Genomic DNA, 18,726 nt, shown 5'->3' on the forward strand with positions numbered 1-18,726 from the left:
AGTTTAAAATTGATGGATTTTTGTATTTGGCAACTAATATGAAAATAACAAATAACAAAGTTTTACAGTTTAGAGTAAAAGATCTAGCATATATATTTAATCTATGTAATATTCTGGATATTTAAAATTGAGCTGTTGTATATATTAGAGCTATTCCTTATATTTTATAACGTTGTAATATATTGAATTATTTAATTTAGTTCAGTCTGTAACTGTTCTTATTGTCTTGGAGCAACTGTAACCACATAATTTCCTTAGGGATTAAGTATTCTGATAATCTCTCGGATGGCCTGGGAACGCCTTGGTGTTTCCCTGGATAAGCTGGGCTTCTCTGCTTAGGCCGCTGCCCTCACAACCCCGCCCCGGATAAGCAGAAGAAGATGGATGGATGGTGGATTCTGATTTTAATATTACTAATAATAACGATAAATTCTGCCAGTATCGGTCAACAGGGCCAATAACAACAACAACAATAGGCCGATATATTGGTGCACCCCTAGTAAAAATTTAATTCCATCAATGGGTTTTTTTTTGGTTTTTTAATTTTACAGGCATAAAACATCTGTGGTAACAATTTAACTTTGTCTGAAGGATTTCAAGTTAAAAAACAAACAAACACATTTTTACAGCTCCAGGTGATAAAAACATCCCTAACGGTGACTCACAGGACAAGAAAGAGTTACGTTCCACTAAAGCTGCAATATCCATCAGTCACCATCAGGGTCCAAAAAAATGAAGATAAATGTTTAAATGTCTAAATGTTTTTTTAATTTGATTAAAAATCTCTCTCAGGCTTTTTGCTGAGATTTGAGGTTTTCGCATTGACACAGCGTACGTCACTGTTTTGTGTTTTGTTTTATTTTACAGACACAGATATAACCCACAAACTCACTAGTCTTTAAAAAATCCTCCCTGCATGCAGAGAGGCAGCGTACATGTAACTAGGAACAACCTACAAGAACAGCCATGGCTTTCCATCCATCATCACCGCCTCCGGCTGCCCCTCCAACTCCTGACATCCTTGTTTCCTGCTTTTCCGCCCTCCCAGTCCTCCCTCCTTTCCTGGCACTCATCCCTTTTCTGTCATCTCTCCTTCAAGGCTCTCACCCTGCTGTCACGCTGTCATGCCAGCTTACAAACAAACAGACATCATCATGTTCAAATCTAAGAGGAAGGACGATGATGTAATCTACTAACGCCGTGGGAGAATAAACCCCCCTGCAAAGCGCACTAATGCTCATCTGCATTAGCACCAACTGGCGCATCATCATGACAAGTGACAATGAAAATCAGCATGAAACACACTGAATGGAATTACAGTAACATGCTGCCATTACTCTGTAAGATGCTGTCATTACTCTGACACTGTCAGAATTCCCCAAAGATTCCCCATGATGTAATGTGATGTGTGTGTGTGTGTGTGTGTGTGTGTGTGTGTGTGTGCGTGTGTCTGTGTGTGTGAGTTGATGAAATACGAATAAAATGAATTTTTGATTGTAAAAAAACCCAAAAAACAGCAAAGCTGGCCGCTGTCTGTCTCTGGAGCTGTGCAGTACGCTGCAGGCGGCTACTGCTCCAGGGGTTAATGGAGCCTTTAAAAGCATTTAAAATTTAACAATGATAATAACAATAATAATAATAACACAGCAGGGTAGAGTAGGTACAGAGACAAATACGAATGAATGACTTTACCTACTGTAATTAAGAGAACATAATAGGATGACTGAACATCCAAAGGTCCTTTTGTTTATTACTTTTAGTAAATATGACTGTGCTTGTAGTATCTTGTATGGAAGCTCGTATCCGTAACTTGAAATTTCGACTTATTAACTCAAAATTTGGACTTATTAACTCAAAATTTTGAGAAAAGTAACTCGAAATTTCATTGTCTTGTTACCCGGAAGGATATGGCGTAGAGCAGGGGTGCCCAATCCTAGTCCTCGAGAGCTACTGTCCTGCAGCTTTTAGATGCATCCCTACTCCAACACAGCTGAATCAAATGGTTTGATGACCTCTTCAGCATGCCATCAAGTTTGGCAAAGGCCTGATAACAAGACATTCATTTGATTCAGGTGTGTTGGAACAAGGATGAATCTAAAAGCTGCAGGAAAGTAGCTCTCGAGGACTAGGATTGGGCACCCCTGGCGTAGAGGAATGAGCACTCAAAACCGGATCGCAACAAGAGTATGTTTGCTGATAGTAATGCCCTGTGATTCAGCTAATAACACAAGGATTTCATAATTTGTGAAGCCGCGCTGAAAATTTGTGCATTCATGACTGGCTGTAATACTGGTAGCTTAGCTGTAGCATTTGTAGCTGAGGGCTTCAGCTTCCGGGTAACAAGGACATGACGTAATTCATGCAGATTGATTGGATTGATACTGATTGGCAATGCTAACTTGAAATTTCGAGTTACTTTTCTCAAAATTTTGAGTTAATAAGTCAAAATTTCGAGTTAATAAGTCAAAATTTTGAGAAAATAACATGAAATTTCAAGTTATCTTTCTTGAAATTTTGACTGGATACTTTTTTTCTTTAGTGGCGGAAACGGGCTTGCATAATTTTGCCATTCTGCGGGAATAAACTGACTTTTAAATGGTTTAAACCTGCGTGATTTTTTACAAATGACTACCCCAACATTACTTTTTGGTAACTGGACAGAACTACAGTGTGCATTTGTTGCACAGATGAAGAAGCGTGTGTTTAAATAATGCCCAGTGTTATGTTCATTATAAATGACTCCATATGAGCATTGTGTAGGCCGAGGGTGATAGCACCATTCAGATACTGTGACACACTGTCTCTGTCCAGCTGCATTGTTGACCTCGACAGAACAACATCGCCTTTGTGTCCACTGTGTGTGTGTGTGTGGGTGTGTGTGTGTGTGTGTGTGTGTGTGAGAGTTTGAAAGGGCCAGAGTGTGTGAAACTAAGGTAATCACAGTTCTACAGTGAGACTGCATGTAAAGGTGCTGATACACAGAGATTACTGTCCTCCACAGAGCTGACTATACAAAGTGTAAAGAACAAGATCCACTGCGCAGAGAAGTTTCTGTGTGAGAGGGTTGAGTGGTCAGGGTGTGTCTGTGTGTGTGTGTGTGTGTGTGTATGCGTGTGAGAGCCTCTGAGTTTGCGTGAGTGGATAGATTGCTCTTGCTAAAGAGATGTGTCACACTGAAACTGCTTCACACACTAACTGAAAAGCTCATTAATATATTTTCACTTTCATCATAACTTTTCACTGCTTTCTTAAAGCACCTTGACTAAGATGACAATTTTCAAACTTACTTTGCAGAAAGAAGCTATTAAAAAGGGAAAGTACATACTGGAGAGCTTATTTAAGATGTTTGATATCCCATCAGTCGCCTGTTACAGTCAAACAATCAAAGAGCAATTAGGTAGTGTCTGTGAACATGACAGGCTTGCTCATTCATGGATGTGAGAAAACAGACACGCCTTTTCCCACGATCGTAGATGCACTCCAGAAAAACATGTTTGTCAAACGTGGAGATAAATGTGACCTGTTTCCTACAGCTACACCCTCCTCAGTGTTGACAGCTCTCTCACCTGAGTCAAAAGGAAAGCGGATACTCGCCCAAATTTAATCTGGTCTCTAACCTCATGTGCTGACAGGACATATCCGAAACTTCATGTCTACAGCTAAAAATACACATTTTTTTAAAACTACTTTTACATCTTGTGGAGTACCAGTTTCATGAGTAAGATGAGACCAACACATCTCATTACTCAGACCATTACAACCTGTCCTCTTAGCAAGTAGGGGCCTGTGCTATGATGCAGGATTTGGGACTTAGTGAGGGTTAACGCTGGGTTTTCAGCGACTCACATCCTACTGAGGTATCTCGTTATGTTAACTTATAGTGCAGAACTAACAGGCTTCACTTAAGTTATGTTCAAGATAAGAGATGAACATTTATAAAATCAAAGCCTACTGACCAATCGATTAAACAGAAAGTAGGGCTGACACTCCTGGAAGTTGTTTTGGACCTTTGTGTGCAGACAGAGAGGTTTATGGTTCTTACACATCCGGTCAGTGGTAATTTTCTATTGGGATAAGAAAGCATGTCACTTTTATTCAGTTTACAAAACTTTATGGAAAGATTAACGTTGTATCGATTTTAGTATGTCTTACCTGCTTAACTTTTAATTTTATAGTCTATACTGCTGGAAGTACCCTTGTCCATGCTCTCAGCTGGTCATGTGATGCCAATACTGCCTCTTTTGTGAATGTGCTCACAGTTAGATTTGGAAATCCTGGGTTATACTGAAGAGTTGATAACCACCTCCTTTTGACCGCCTAGCCTGATTTCTGATGTCAGGGAAAGATAAGGAAAAGTGGGTAAACTTGATTTGTAGCCACTGCTCCAGTTTCACCAGGTTTCCATGTTGACAAAACAGCTTATGAACAACAATGCACGACTGGTCAGCACCTCTCTGCATAGCCACCTCTTGCATTCACACCATTTAGACATACCTACTGCCCCCGCAGCCTGCTGCGAGTGGGGATAAACTGCAACTAAAAATCCTCAAATCCAGCACCCTGCAATCCAAGCACATTTGTCTCAGAAGGTGACTCCATATGGTTGCTCCAGGTTTGAGAACCAAACACTTCCCATTTCAGACTGAAAAAAAAATCCAAAGTGCTTTGATTTAAAAACCCTTCAAAAAAATAAAACAGAATCTTCTGGCGCAGGACGAGACTCGGGTGTTGAAATTGTTGAATCGGCCAACGAGGGCTTCAAAACAAGGCTTGCATTTGATCCACGAGTGTGCCATGTGATTATAATCAAACATCTGCCTGTATGAACTCATATCAAGAGATCTGTTCCATTCACTTTATTGAAAACAAAGGAGTTTGTCTACTGTTATATGCCATCGCACCCGCTCCCCCCTCGTCACCTTCATGCTCTGTGCAACTGAACAACACAGCAAAGCTTGTATGAAAGAGACACTGCATATGAAAGTCAGGAGGTAAAGACTGTGAAGATAAACAGAAAGGGCAGTTAGATTAGTACGTCTATGTTTGTTCATGTGTTCAACCATATATCCAGAGTACAGCAAGCAAATAAATCAACTGTCGTTTACAAGAATAAAGTAAAAGCAAACAGAGAAAGCGCACAGAGGAAAATATCAAAACAAAGTAATTATGAGGAAAATAGGATGAAGTCCAGCATCAAACAAAGAAGCAAAAGAATAAAAACATCTAATGGTGTAACTCTGTGTTGGTTGGCCGAATGTTTCTGTCTTTGGCGAGAAATCAAAAAAAGCAAAGTCAGCAGAGAAAACTCAGACTAGCTGTTACTCAAATATGAGGTTAACAGAAAATGAAATCTTATCAGACCTGGTCCAAACTGTCATGGGAGTATTTTGCAAAGACAAGAACACAAGCAAAAATAAGACACAGACGAGTTTTATTAACTAAAGCAAAAGTGGCACTAAAAACTTTACCTGACAGTGGAAATGGCCATTTAAATGGAATGACCTTTCTTTTTCCACACTACAGCAAATCTCAAAAGGCCTCATTAACTATATGTGTGCTGAAATGTCTGAGCACAGAAAAAATGCACAAGCAAAGTTTAGATCATACAGGTTTGTTCCCACCATGCGTGTCCCACCACAGTCTCTGACTCGCCTGAGGAAATGAGCTTTATGGAAATGAGTTTTTTAGTCTGCAGACGTGTTAAATCCATGTATAAAGTCAGGCATCGACTCCCTTTTGGAGCCAGACTCAAGTGGCCATTAGAGGAACTGCAGTTTTTGACACTTAAAGCTGCAGTACTTGATTTTCTGCCACAAGGGGGCAGCAGAGCCAGCTGTAACCAACAGTTACCTAATATAATAACAATTAGCGTTTGTAGCATTTTTTCGGTCTCAGCATCTGACTCAGTAGTTGCCTATGTAGTCATTACATGCTACACTACATGATCCAACCCTGGGCTCCTGTCATCCCCCATCACTCTGCCAACTGTCAACAGCCAATACCACTGCTGCTGGGAAAGAGGGGGCACAGTGTTAATGATGAAATCCACCCTCCACAATGCAGACTGTATGATTCACACACAAAAACACAACAGGAGGAAGTTTATTTTCCACTTCCAGGATGACGAGAAAGAAAGTACTTCACGTACAACCTACTGTAGTTAGCGAACAGCAATGCAATGGCTCACAGTAGGAATTCTTAACATCTGCTTGCTTCTTCTTTCATTCTACTTTAGGGCTCTAGTGCTGCTTACTCATTAAATTTTTATATCTAAAATATGTCTCTCTGTGTGGGGAGGACACAGTCAAGGCAGACTTAATGCATTCATTAGATAACAAACTTGGCTTTGTTTATAAGCTAGTGCGACTCACTCTGACCATCATCGATCGACCCATCCGCAGCGTGAATTAAAAACCTTGATTTCCAACTTACACAAATGATTGATACTTTCTTAATCCAACTGAAAACTCAAAGTGACTACCTTTTACTACCAGCCTCATTCAATTAATCACGCACATTCATTCAAGTGCTTTTTTTTTTCTATTTCTAAGCAAATTTTACAAACATTCTTTGATTGAGAGTGATTATAAGTGACCATTCTCGCTTTATATTTACCTTACTTATTCATTTGATCCATTGTAAACACAAAAAGACTAATTAACATAAGTTTAAAGTCCACTGATAATATCTACTAAGACACAGACACACATACTTTTGTGGAAACTTACTGGTAAAAAATACAAATGCAAATATCTGACACATTCAGGTCCTGGCAGGACATGGGGTAAAGTTCAGTCCCAAGCAAAGACTACCAACCTTATCGAGAGTTCATGTGTGAAAATGGCTTTAGTGACTAAAAACACCAACCTATGTTTTAAGCACATTAAGGCATCAGAAAATAATCTGTGAAATGTGTTAATTTGTGAACTGGTGTGCTAAAACACCAGATCATTACTTCAAAACTGCTGACAGATACAGCTAAACAGCCATAGGGCTAACTGGACAAACCAATCAGTGGTTGTCTTTGTTTTTATTGCATGTTTTGTCCATATTAAAAAAACTGAGAAGATAAACTATTGGGCAAATGCTAGCTTTGAAGCAAGACATGAACACTTCCACTATAACTGTACTGATTTCCATCGTAGTCAAGATTCCCATATACTTAATGTAGAGGAAAGTGCTCTTGGACAAAACTGAACTCCTACACTGTGGCTTCTGAGATAGCTTTAAATTGCTCTCCAACACCTCAGCCTCCATGGCCCTATGGTTGAGTTTCTGCTTTGTCAAAACAGCAAGAAGTCTAACTTTCTTTCTTTTTTTAAGGAAGATTATGTCTCTGTAAGTGGGCTATTTTCTCCTCAGGCTCTCCACCAGCGTCACACACAGACACATACAGAGAGAAAAGCTATAAAAAGTATCTTCTCAGAGCTAAGTCTGTGGGCTTGAACACGGGTTAGATTATCTTTTCTAGTGTGTGACTGTGGGTGTGATCCGTGAACCGTGGCTGATGCGTTGCTGCTGGGTGGCCAAGAATATATAGTTTAATGTGACTCGCAGCGCCGCACTGCTCCGTGTTGAACTGCTCAGCTCTTTTTTGTCCTATTTAGTTCTGCTGAAGTGCTTTTGATTCAAGTTGGTTCTGCTTCGCTCAGGTCTCTCAGTGAAACGTGGCTCTGTTTTCAGCTCTCTGTGGATCATCTGATTCTTTTTTCCTGCAACTATGCTCTGTGTTATACTCCAACAGTCCAGTTGACTTCTGTTCTCATTTCTACTCTAATCTATTTTGTCCTCAGAGTGAGGGTAATGAACCATAACACAAAACAACACATGACTTCCAGTCAATGATAATCATGAGGGCAGCAAACAGCAATGGGAATATCCAAACATCACTTCAAATCTGTTTCCAGTCTGTTTTTCATAAGCTTCATGTTATTTACATGAAGTGAGGACAATCTATGCAAGTCATAAAAGGTAAATAAAAAGGTAGGTAAACTGGAGCTGTAACGAATTTGTATTTGTTAACTAGGCTTTTTTTACACTGTCACAACACATTCATTGTGACCATCATGCTGTTATTACTGTGTACAGGCAGACTGACCTGGTGTCTTCTAATGAAATGTGTCCTTTTTCTCTTTAGAGGACATCGCCTAGATCTGTGAGAGGCTGTTTTATAACTGTAGAGCTGATTTTTCCCTTACTAGGCACTGCTACTCACAGTAGGATATACATGTGTATTTTCCATTTAGAAAAAACACATCAACAACATGGATTTTCCTACATTTCTTTTTTGAACTGTTCGAAATCTTTCCCAATCCAGTGCGTGAATAATAACTCCATGCCTGAGCTGCCACTGACAAGAGTCACAGGAAGAGTAAATGAGTCAGAGGAGTCATATCATATCAAATGTTTTCCAGAGATATGGATTCTATTCGTGGCACTGTTTTTGACACTACTTGAGCGCTTCTCCTTGTGTTGCACACAGGCTTTCCTAAATTAATTTTTAATTTTCTCCGCTGCAAACATTAAATTTGCTAAGTAGTATTAGAGAGCAGTTAACACCAGTCGTCCTTGTTCCAATATGTAGTCTGTGAATAGTGCAAACAATCCAGCTTTCAAAATGCTGCTGGGTCTGGTTAGAGCGAAGCGGATTTTCCGAGCAGAGGAAGAACTACCATTGCAGCTGCAGTTCAATATGGCAGAGTGAGAATCAGAAACTCACTGAGAACCAAGAGCTTTCGTTATCCATCAACAAGCTTCTGGCATAATTCTGGCTGGCTGGATTTCAACACTTGTCTTGGCAGAATTAGTAGAGTTCATTTAAATGGGGTGGTTTCCTGGCATGATAGTCCACAAATTGTGAATAGGACTGACAGTTGGTAAAATGTTCTTTGGTTTGAAAGCCTCACCTTTACTCCACCAAACACACCTGTTGTCATTATGGCCAAACTGCTCAGTCTTTGTTTTGTTTCACTATAAAAATCTTCTTCCGCTTATCCAGACCCGGATCGCGGGTGCAGCAGCCTAAGCATGGACGCTCAGACCTCCCTCTCCTCAGACACCTACTGTCGTTCAGTCCATGGCGAGATAAAACTTGCTTCACTGTCGACAGTGATGCTGGTGTTCCAGCAGCTTCCAGGTCATGGCAGGCTTGATTCCTGTTGGTTCCTGGGTTGTTCCTCAAAATCCTAACCAATTTTCTTTCATGTCGGGGGGCAGTTTGGGCCTTCTTTGAGACTTTGGCAAAGTAAGATGAATAACAGATGAATAACAGATGAATAGACGATCTTGGAAATCTCAGCTGAGACCTTCCTAACTTTTGTAAATCTACAACTCTCCTATTCAGATCTTCACTGAGTTCCTTGGACTTTCCCCATTTTCTGAGTATTGGTCAGTCCAATGAGTGCTTTTTGACAACACTCTCTTTGGTGGCTTTTTATGTCAGCAAAGAGAAACTACCAGCTGTTGTCAACCATCATCCTTAAAGAGAAGTTTATATGTCAAGCGTATGTCAAGTTCAAAGACATTGTAGAAAAATTAGCACCATTAAATATATCAGTTTATTTGAGCATGTATTTATGCTTTTGAGCCTGTGTGGATTAGAGAAAATCTAAAATAAATTCAAACTTGTTCACCCAACTCCTGTTTTTTTTAATTCATTAAAGATGCATCCATGTGTAACAGTTCAAAGAAATAATTTCAAGACCAAAACTACCATGACATTCATGCCTATGATGAGTGCATGTTGACTCCAAGTTCTGACAACTGTGTTATAATAAAACGGTCAGAGTATATAATGCAGTAATATAATGTTAATGCTGACAGATAACAGTAAACCTTTACGATAAAATAGTTTATTTAGATGTCTAATTTCAAAAAGCCTGATTAGTCATTTGACATTTTTGGAATACCAACATAAAAAAATAATTTCCTCCAAGATGAATAAGCCTATCTACTCAAAGTAGGTTGTACTATCTACTTTGACTGTACTTTGACAAGTTAAACTTGTAGCAGCAGCCTCAAGGAGAGTTTACAGGCCCCTCTTGTGTCAGTATACACATACCAGGAAGGTGTCGAGTACTTCCACATTCTTGTAATGTCAGTTGCAGAGCTGCCTGACTGTAGTAATTGTCAGTGTAACAACTTGCCCGAGGGGACCAACGGCTAAGATCAAAAGATTAAAGCTGTGAAAGAACTGTGTGCCTTTTTTGTGCTGACAGTTTAGAAGACTCAGACTTCAGTCTATCCTAAATGCACAGTTTCAGACTGTTTTTCTTCTCTTTCCTTTGTATGATGTCATCCTATATAGAGGTGACATCACCGATATTGTCATCCTGGGCATTCAGCTTCAGCTTTGACCACAAAAGCTTCATCCACCTGTTGAAAGGTTTTCTTGATGAGGGGCAGACAATCAGAACAAAGTTGTCTTGATGCATGCTAGTTTCAGTCAAATGTCCTTCTTCAGCTGAGACTAAAATAGTCATTTGGATGAGTGACGAAATGTTTCTCCCACTGAAACGTCCAGATGAGCAGAATCAACCTTTTGGGGCAGAACAAAGTTGGCTTAAATGGAGACGAGTTAAAATGCTTTGTTGTTTCAGAGGATAAACTGAGGGCTAAACTAAGATAAAGAAAGGCTATTTTTGAACTGTAAGTTAGATAAAGTAAAAAATATGACTCCCAAGAAACCACTAAAACAAGATAAGATTCTGTCGTATGAGCCACTAACAAAGACAAGCTCCAAAAATGCTGCATTTGAGAAAACAAATAATTCTCCGTTTTGACAGAATTCAGGAACTATGGTTTAACGAACTGAAAACAATCAGAAGAAGCATCTAAAAAGCCCAAATGTTGAAGTTCATACCTCTGACTGGCTCACGGCAAATGGATCTAGACTCTTTTACCTGAAACTTATGCATTTCTGTCATAATTACACAAAGTATACAATAAAAAATTTTTTTTAGATAAAATAATCTTCTCACTTAGCAAACCCTCAATTCCACCATGGGCCATTTAGCGCACAAACTTTTGGCTCTCTTTGATAAAATGCAACTGGGATCATAACAATCAACACACCATGAAGTAATGAGGCCAGATTATCACTCATACTATAATTTAACCAAATGCACATGAAGACAAGACGAAGTACAAAGAGACAGTAGAAAAGAGATTTTACCCACAAGGCAGAGCTTCCTCAACAAATGCAAACAGCAGAGCTGATAGGAGCTGACAATGAGCGGCACTTAGCCTCTGGACTGTCATCACAGCTTATTACTAATCATCAGAAGAGGCTGGTAGAAGTACAGACACACACAAATGGGTAGCATGTAAGTGAAACACATTCATTGTCACAGTAATTTCTCAGCCCGCTAGTCATTCAATCATCTCCAGAGGAGCTCCGGAGAGTCTCTGCTAAAGAAATTGTTTTGACATGTAATTCAGTGCAGATTGCAGCCTTTGCTTTACAAATGATTCTCAGAGACAGAGCGGCACTGAAGGCAGAGGCAAAACAGCAAATTAATGAAAACAATATGGGAGGATTTATACTTACTGGCTTTACTGCACTTCAAACACTACATACTGTAAGTAGCAGCAGCAGATGACAACATACAGTCAGGAGGGCATTACCTTAGGGTAAGACAAACTACTTTTTACACGTCCAGAGAATTCAACGGTCTGAAAACATAATGCAAAGACTGAAAAAGTAACGCAATGAAATACAGTGTAGGAAGTCCAGACTGTGTAAAACAGGCGTGTCAAACATGTGGCCCAGGGGCCAGAACAGGCCTGTTGAGCGGTTCAATGTGGACCACAGGATGGCTGTGCAAAAGGAAGAAACTGCAGAGAAGGAAGGCACAAATCTTACTTTCTTTTGTCCTTCAGAAGGGATGAAGTGAGCAGTATAATCAGATCTGTGATTATCTGTGTTGTCTTTAATGCTGTATGTTTGTATATTTATTTGTTTTTCTGTATTTTCTTATTATAGTGCGGACTTTGATGTTATAATTTTATGTCTTTCCTGTCTGGATTGTTATTCGTTGTCTGACAGTTTGTTAATTTTCTTATTTATTGTTTTTATATCTGAGACTATAAACAATATGGTCATCATTAGGCACTATCCGTTTTAAATAAATAAATTTAAATTCCATCCATCTTCTTCCGCTTATCCGGGGCTGGGTCGCAGGGGCAGCAGCCTAAGCAGAGAAGCGCAGACCTCCCTCTCCCCAGCCACCTCCTCCAGCTTGTCCGGGGAACACCGAGGCGTTCCCAGGCCAGCCGAAAGATATAATCTCTCCAGCGTGTCCTTGGTCTGTCCCAGGGCCTCCTCCCGGTGGGACATGCCCAGAACACCTCCCCCAGGAGGCATCCTTGTCAGATGCCCGAACCACCTCAACTGGCTCCTTTCGATGTGGAGGAGCAGCGGCTCTACTCTGAGCCCCTCCCAGATGGCTGATCCGTGATCTCATTCTTTCAGTCATTACCCACAGCTCGTGAACATAGGTGAGGGTAAGGGACGTAGATCGACCGGTGAATTGAGAGCTTCGCTTTTACACTCATCTCTCTCTTCACTACGACAGACCGGTACAGCGTCCGCATCACTGCAGCAGAACTGCAGAACAAGACCCAGAGATATTTAAACTCCTCCACTTGAGGCAGGAACTCGTCCCTGACCCGAAGTGGGCACACCACTTCATTTTCAAATTCAAATGTGAAAAAATGTAACTAAAACTAGAGTATTTTCTTTTCTTACTGGATCTTAGCCTGTTATGTCGTTTTCATAAAATCAGTAAAATAAAGAGGAGTATTCTAAGCTTATTAAGCAAAAGTCTTAGCAGCCTGGCCCTTTGACATGCCTGCTGTTTGCCTAGGATATATTTTACTGCTCTGGAAAACTGCCACAGTGACAATAATCTAATATTCCTCTACAACAATTAAGAATTTAACAGTGGAAATATGATGTTGCTGTGCGGAACGTGACGCAAAGAATTCATGTTTTTGAATATGGCACCTTCCCACTTTCTCAAAGGTGTAATATGCAGAACACTACAGTGGATTATGTGGTGTGACAGTGGCATGCAATCACTCTGGATACTAAGCTTTCTTCATTTGTAGGGCACATGGACATTGTAGTGACCGGCATTCACATCACCATAGCCAGACACTGCTTCACCATAGAAGTCTTTCACACACGGCCTGCGTGAACTCTGCTGGAGAAACTACAAAACCTCTGCCTGCTAGGGCTGGGCTATATCATACCGTTCACGGTAATACCGGTGTAATTTTGGGCAACGATAGGAAAATGAAATATCGCGATAGAATATGGGTAAAACGCGCATGCGCAGTGCCTTTGTTTACATACGCACATGGCGGCGACGCAGAATGAGAAGAGCGAAAGCGGATCGTTAAATGAAACAGATGAACCAGAACTGGTTTGTAAAAATGCTGCAACTTCAGTGGTGTGGAACTGGTTTAGCTTTCGTCTGTCAGATACACACCAAAGCACTATTTTTGGTAGCGCATGCTAGCGGGCCGTCATTATTACCGTGTTGTTTGGAAAATACGGCGCACTTAAAATCAATCCTTGGATTTTTCTGAAAATCGACAGTGCCCCTTATAATCCCGTGTGCCTTATGTATGAACTCTGGTTGTGTTTACTGACCTCGAAACGATTTTATGTACACGGCTTGAAAATCTGTCAAAAGTTTTAGTACGACTTTGCTAAGCTACGAAGCCGCAAGGCTTGATGAATTGTCGGAGCATTACGGCTACCGCAGTCAGGAGCCTCGCGGAGTGATACGTACTGTGCTTCAACATAATATTACCGTATTGTGTGTGTATAACCTCTTTTTAAGTTTTGTGGATATTATACATGGTTATGCTGAGGATATGTTGGCCAGTTTCCACTGGAAATGCCTTTTGGTTAAACTGTCAGTGAGGAATTTGCACTGTTACATTTTTATATAACTTTAATGCACATAAAAATCAGCTGCTTCTTTAAGTGAAAATACATTGATGGCTTTTTGCACTAATAAAGTTGTTGAGTTGTAAAGTATTTTGTCTTGTGTCAATTATATCGTCAGTTATATCGTTATCGCAAATTTTCAAATGTATATCGTGATAAATATTTTTGGTCATATCGCCCTGCTCTACTGCCTGCTGTGGGGCCGGAAAACAGGAGGTCGGGAGGGATGTGGGAGGAAGCTTAACCCTCGCTGGGCAGCGCTCCCGTTAACCCTATACTCCAGTGGTCGTTTTCCAACAGCTTCATCCATCACTGGGTTACTGCTTCATTTACTGACTTTGATGATAAATGAGAAACTCATTTAGCACCATATTTTTACATTTGTCCCTTTGGGGGTTGACACAGCCTAGCATCCTCCCTAGCGTCCTCCACACCAACACCAGCCCTATGAAAGGCCTCCTTCACAGCATCCAAGAATCTTCTCTGGGGTCTTCCTCTTTTCCTCCAGCCTGGCACCTCCATCTTTCATCCAATATATCCACTATCCCTCCTCTGCACATGTCCAAACCATCTCAGTATTTGTTTTCATATCAGTACAAAGCTGGGTTCACCCATCACTACACTTTTGATTCTAATACAAAGGGATATTTTACAGAGGAGCGTGAAGAGCTGAGAAGAACGCTGCTTGGATAGTTTGCTTTCTAATTTGCCTAACAAGAACAGAAGGTCGGGAACATTATTCCAGCATGTTCACATATGCACAGCCTCTGGGCAAGACATTTGGATGTGCATACATTACAAATGCAAATGATGGAATTTCCTTAAAAACATGTTTACAGTTACATAAGTGCATCAGGTTATTGTACCTTCACTGACCTAATGCTAGCCTTCTACTCAGAGATTAAAAACATTGGAGAAATGCACTTCTCCAAACTAGAAGACAGCAGAGGTCCCAATCTCAGCTTCCTGCCAAACATTTTTTAAAAAGCCATCAAAGCTGCTGCAAAATGGGAACGAGTAAGTCAGAAATTCCAGCGTCACCAAAACCTTCACAAGAGACAATTACTGTGATGGGCTTGTGCAAACAGGAAGAGCTAGAATGCATGTGAACCTGCACAGTTAAACATTAACACTTAGACAAAAGAGACACACACACACAGACAGACACACACGCAGAGGTGGTGGTGGGAGGGGGTTACCGTTCCTCCTCATTTGACTTAGCCTGTTTAGATTAGTGTCACCAGCTAGAGGCCAGACCTAACCCCCCAGGCCCTGCTGTCACAGAGGGTAAATACAACTGTGTGTGTGCGCGTGGAGCAGAGCCAACAAGAAACACCAGATTCTTTACCAATTAACATCAACGCGACAGCACCACTGACATTTAAGACCAGGACGCTCCCTGTTCTGTCCTTTAGTTCTCCCTTCTTTCTCTCTCTATGTCTCCGTGTCTTTCTTCCAACTCTGCTTTTTGTATTCAAACATTTGTATTTCTTTCCGCTGCAACTGTTACAGAAATTTTGCATGAAAATCCTAAGTATCAGCTTCTGGGACTGAAAGATTGAACAAATCCAAGTGCAAAAAAGCTGCAGTTCCTCTACTGGCCACTGAAGGTTGTTTCCAAAAGCAAGTAAATCCCTGTAGACTCCCATGTTAAAATGCTCAGCTTTGCAGCAGAAAAGCAAAAGTCACAATTTAATTATCAAAATTTTGATTGCCGAAGATTTTCTACAAAGCAGCCACAGTTTAAATAGACAGAATATAGAAAATAACACCCCCACCCCCTAAAAAAATGGTAAGGCACTTCTCCAGAATCAGACTTTTGGTTTTACTTTAAAACGTATCACTTGATCATCACACTGATAAAGCTGTAAGGAAACAACAGCTAAATTCCAGGTGGGCCAGCTGATTGCTCAGTTACTTCATATAGTTCCTGTCTAGCCTGTTCCTCTCGTCGTGTAACTCGATGCAAAGTTTCAGTCAGCATTACTTCCAATGGACAAAGCCTCTGTTTGGGAGTTTGCTTTTTATAATCTATGATTTTAATCTGCAACTCCAGCAGCTTTTGCTGAAAGAAAATGGAACAGATGTTGTTCTTTTGGTTCTTTGGCCCAAAAGTCTTAAGAATGTCTCAACCTTTTCCTCTACATTAGAAAATATGAAAAGAAAATCATAAAAGCAACATGTGAGGTCATCTTTACAGAAGAAAGCAGGAATTAGCAAAGACACATAAACTGTTTTGGGCTTAAGAAACAAGCAATGTATTTATGTGTATGGACAAAATATTTTTATAATGAAGGCTTAATTTGTCTGTTTTTTTTCCACTACTCATTTATTCCACTGCTGGCAAGTAATTTTGCTGGATGACCTGGGAATCAGAGCCGACTGGTATTATATTAATCAGTCACAAGAGAAAGTGGCAAAGCAACATTCAAAGACTGTTTTTGGAACTTGGTTATACAATAACTAGTGTTGAGGCTAGCAAAGCACCATGGCTAGCAGCCTAACCACAAACTGGGTTAGCAGCGGTGTCTCAGAGTCCTAGGCTAGCTGTCTGCTAGCCTAGGACTCTGAGTCATCAGTTCTCTAAGTTTGTTAGCTTATATAGTGTATTCAGCAGAACTGTTTTCTATAATGGAAACTCATCTAGTGTTCATCTGCATGCCTCCTTTTTCAGGCTGTTAACATGAGCAACAAACAGAAGTTTGGGCAGCGGACCTGTGGGTGGTTGGAAGTTGGGTCACATGAGGTTATTTAAATTACCATGAAAAGTATTTTTTATCCAAAGCGTCCAAAACCCGTAAAGAGAACACATGTGATATAAAATTTTGTTTTATTCTTCTTTTATTGGGTCAATTTATTGCTCAAAAGCATTTTCTTTGTCTTGATTGTTGGCAGAGAGTTAGTGGGTCATTGGTGGTAGAGAAATGGAGCAGTGGTTATCAGGAATCGCACTTGTGGAATTTCGGGAATCTCATGTTTTAATTACAGATGTAATTAAAGGTTTGGGTGAGCCACAGAAGATTCCAAAGTGGACCACAGCATGCTCAAGTTTGGGAATTCCTGACCTACTGTATATAAAGTATGCTGGTTTGGTGAAAACTATCACAATTATTCAGGTGACAAGTGGATGAGTGGAAACAGACAATTAAACTGAAGTTTAATGGAAGACAGAAAGAATAATATTAATTACGATAATAATAAGCACATCCTCTTTAAGTTATATGTTGAAAATCATCTGGTCCCTATCAGCTCTTAAAATTAGGCTCTGTGTTTCGTTCCTTTGTCTCCTCAGTCTGTCTTGTCTTCATGTATGTTTCTCTCCGGTCCCTGTGTCAGGCCCATGCACCTTAGTCTCGGTGTCAGTGTTTGTACTTCCTGTTTTATTTTGATAGTCTTCTGTTTCATGTGTATTCCCGTCAGTCAGATTAGTGTAAGCTGTGTTCCCACCTGTGGCCTCTTCCCTCGTTATCCTCCTTATGTATATATTGTCTGCATTTCTCTCTGTTTGCTGTCATGTTTTCCCTCTTAGTATGTTTTCCTTATTGTGGCAAAGGTTTTACTTTAGTTTAATAAAAAAAAAACACCTATTAGTTTATTGTCTGTGTTTCGAGTCCTGCGTTTGGGTCCTACCTTTGTCAGCCACACAGCCACTAAGACATATAAGGCTGTTTGCAAACAATTTGAAGTTCATGATTCTGCAATGAGAAAGATTATGCATGAGTTGAAAACATTCAAGACAGCTGCCAATCTGACCAGGAGGGGACATTCCCAAAGAAATCCCTCCAAGGGCTACTTCTCAGAATCTACAGGCCTCAGTTAGCATGTTAAATGTTAAAGTTCATGACAGTAAAAGTAGAGAAAGACTCTACAGGTATGGCTTGTTTGGAAGGGTTACCAGGAGAAACTCTCTGTTCAGCACAGTTTAAGTCTGCAAAGTTTCATCTGAACAAACCGGAAAACTTCCGAAACAACGTCCTTTGGACAGACAAGACCAAAGTGGAAGTGTTTGGCGATAACACACAGCATCACATTTATCAAAAAGCAAACATGGCATATCAGCACAAACGCCTCATACAAGCTCAGCATGGGGATGAAGGGGTGATGATTTGGAGCCACAGGACCTGGGCACTTTTCAGCCACTGAGTTGACCGTGAATCCATCTGTTTATCAAAGTCTTCTACAGTCAAATGTGAGAGTATCTGTCTGACAGATAAAATCTGTCCCCAAACTGGGTCATGCAGGACAATGATCCCAAGCCCAGCTGCACATCTCCAACAGAATGGCTGAAAAAGAAAAGAATCAGGCTGTTGCAATGGCCCAGTCAAAGTCCAGACCTCAACCTGACTGGCTGTGTGCAAATGAACACCTGAAAACCTGAATGAACTAAGGCAATATAAAGAATAGCCAAAATTCCTCCACAACAATATGAAAGACTGATAAACACAGAAAACTATTTCTTCATGTTATTGCTGCAAAAACCAGAACTCCAGGCTACTGAATCATGGGGTACACTTAGCTATTCAAACTCTGCTTCTTTATTTGGGATTGGTTTTAATAAAATAAAACATGATGTGTAATATTTTAAATATTTTAGTTCATCTGAGGTCTTTTAAATTAATTTTCTGATAAGTATTAGGTAATTCTATGTGGATGTTCTCCCTGTGTCTGTGTTCTCTCCAGGTACTCCAGCTTCCTCCCACAATCTAAAGACATGCAGTTAGTGCGGTTAGGTTAATTGGTGATTTTAAATTGGTTGGCTGTCTGTC

General features: G+C 40.3%; 1 protein-coding gene across 17 annotated transcripts in view; it reads right to left on the reverse strand.

Moving 5' to 3' along the window:
• Nucleotides 1-18,726, reverse strand: part of ppfibp2b (PPFIA binding protein 2b) — a 96,721-nt gene that overhangs the window by 68,471 nt on the left and 9,524 nt on the right. The gene's annotated exons all lie outside the window — the stretch shown is intronic.

The sequence above is a fragment of the Oreochromis niloticus genome, linkage group LG7, assembly GCF_001858045.2.
Source record: "Oreochromis niloticus isolate F11D_XX linkage group LG7, O_niloticus_UMD_NMBU, whole genome shotgun sequence".
NCBI lineage: Eukaryota > Metazoa > Chordata > Actinopteri > Cichliformes > Cichlidae > Oreochromis > Oreochromis niloticus.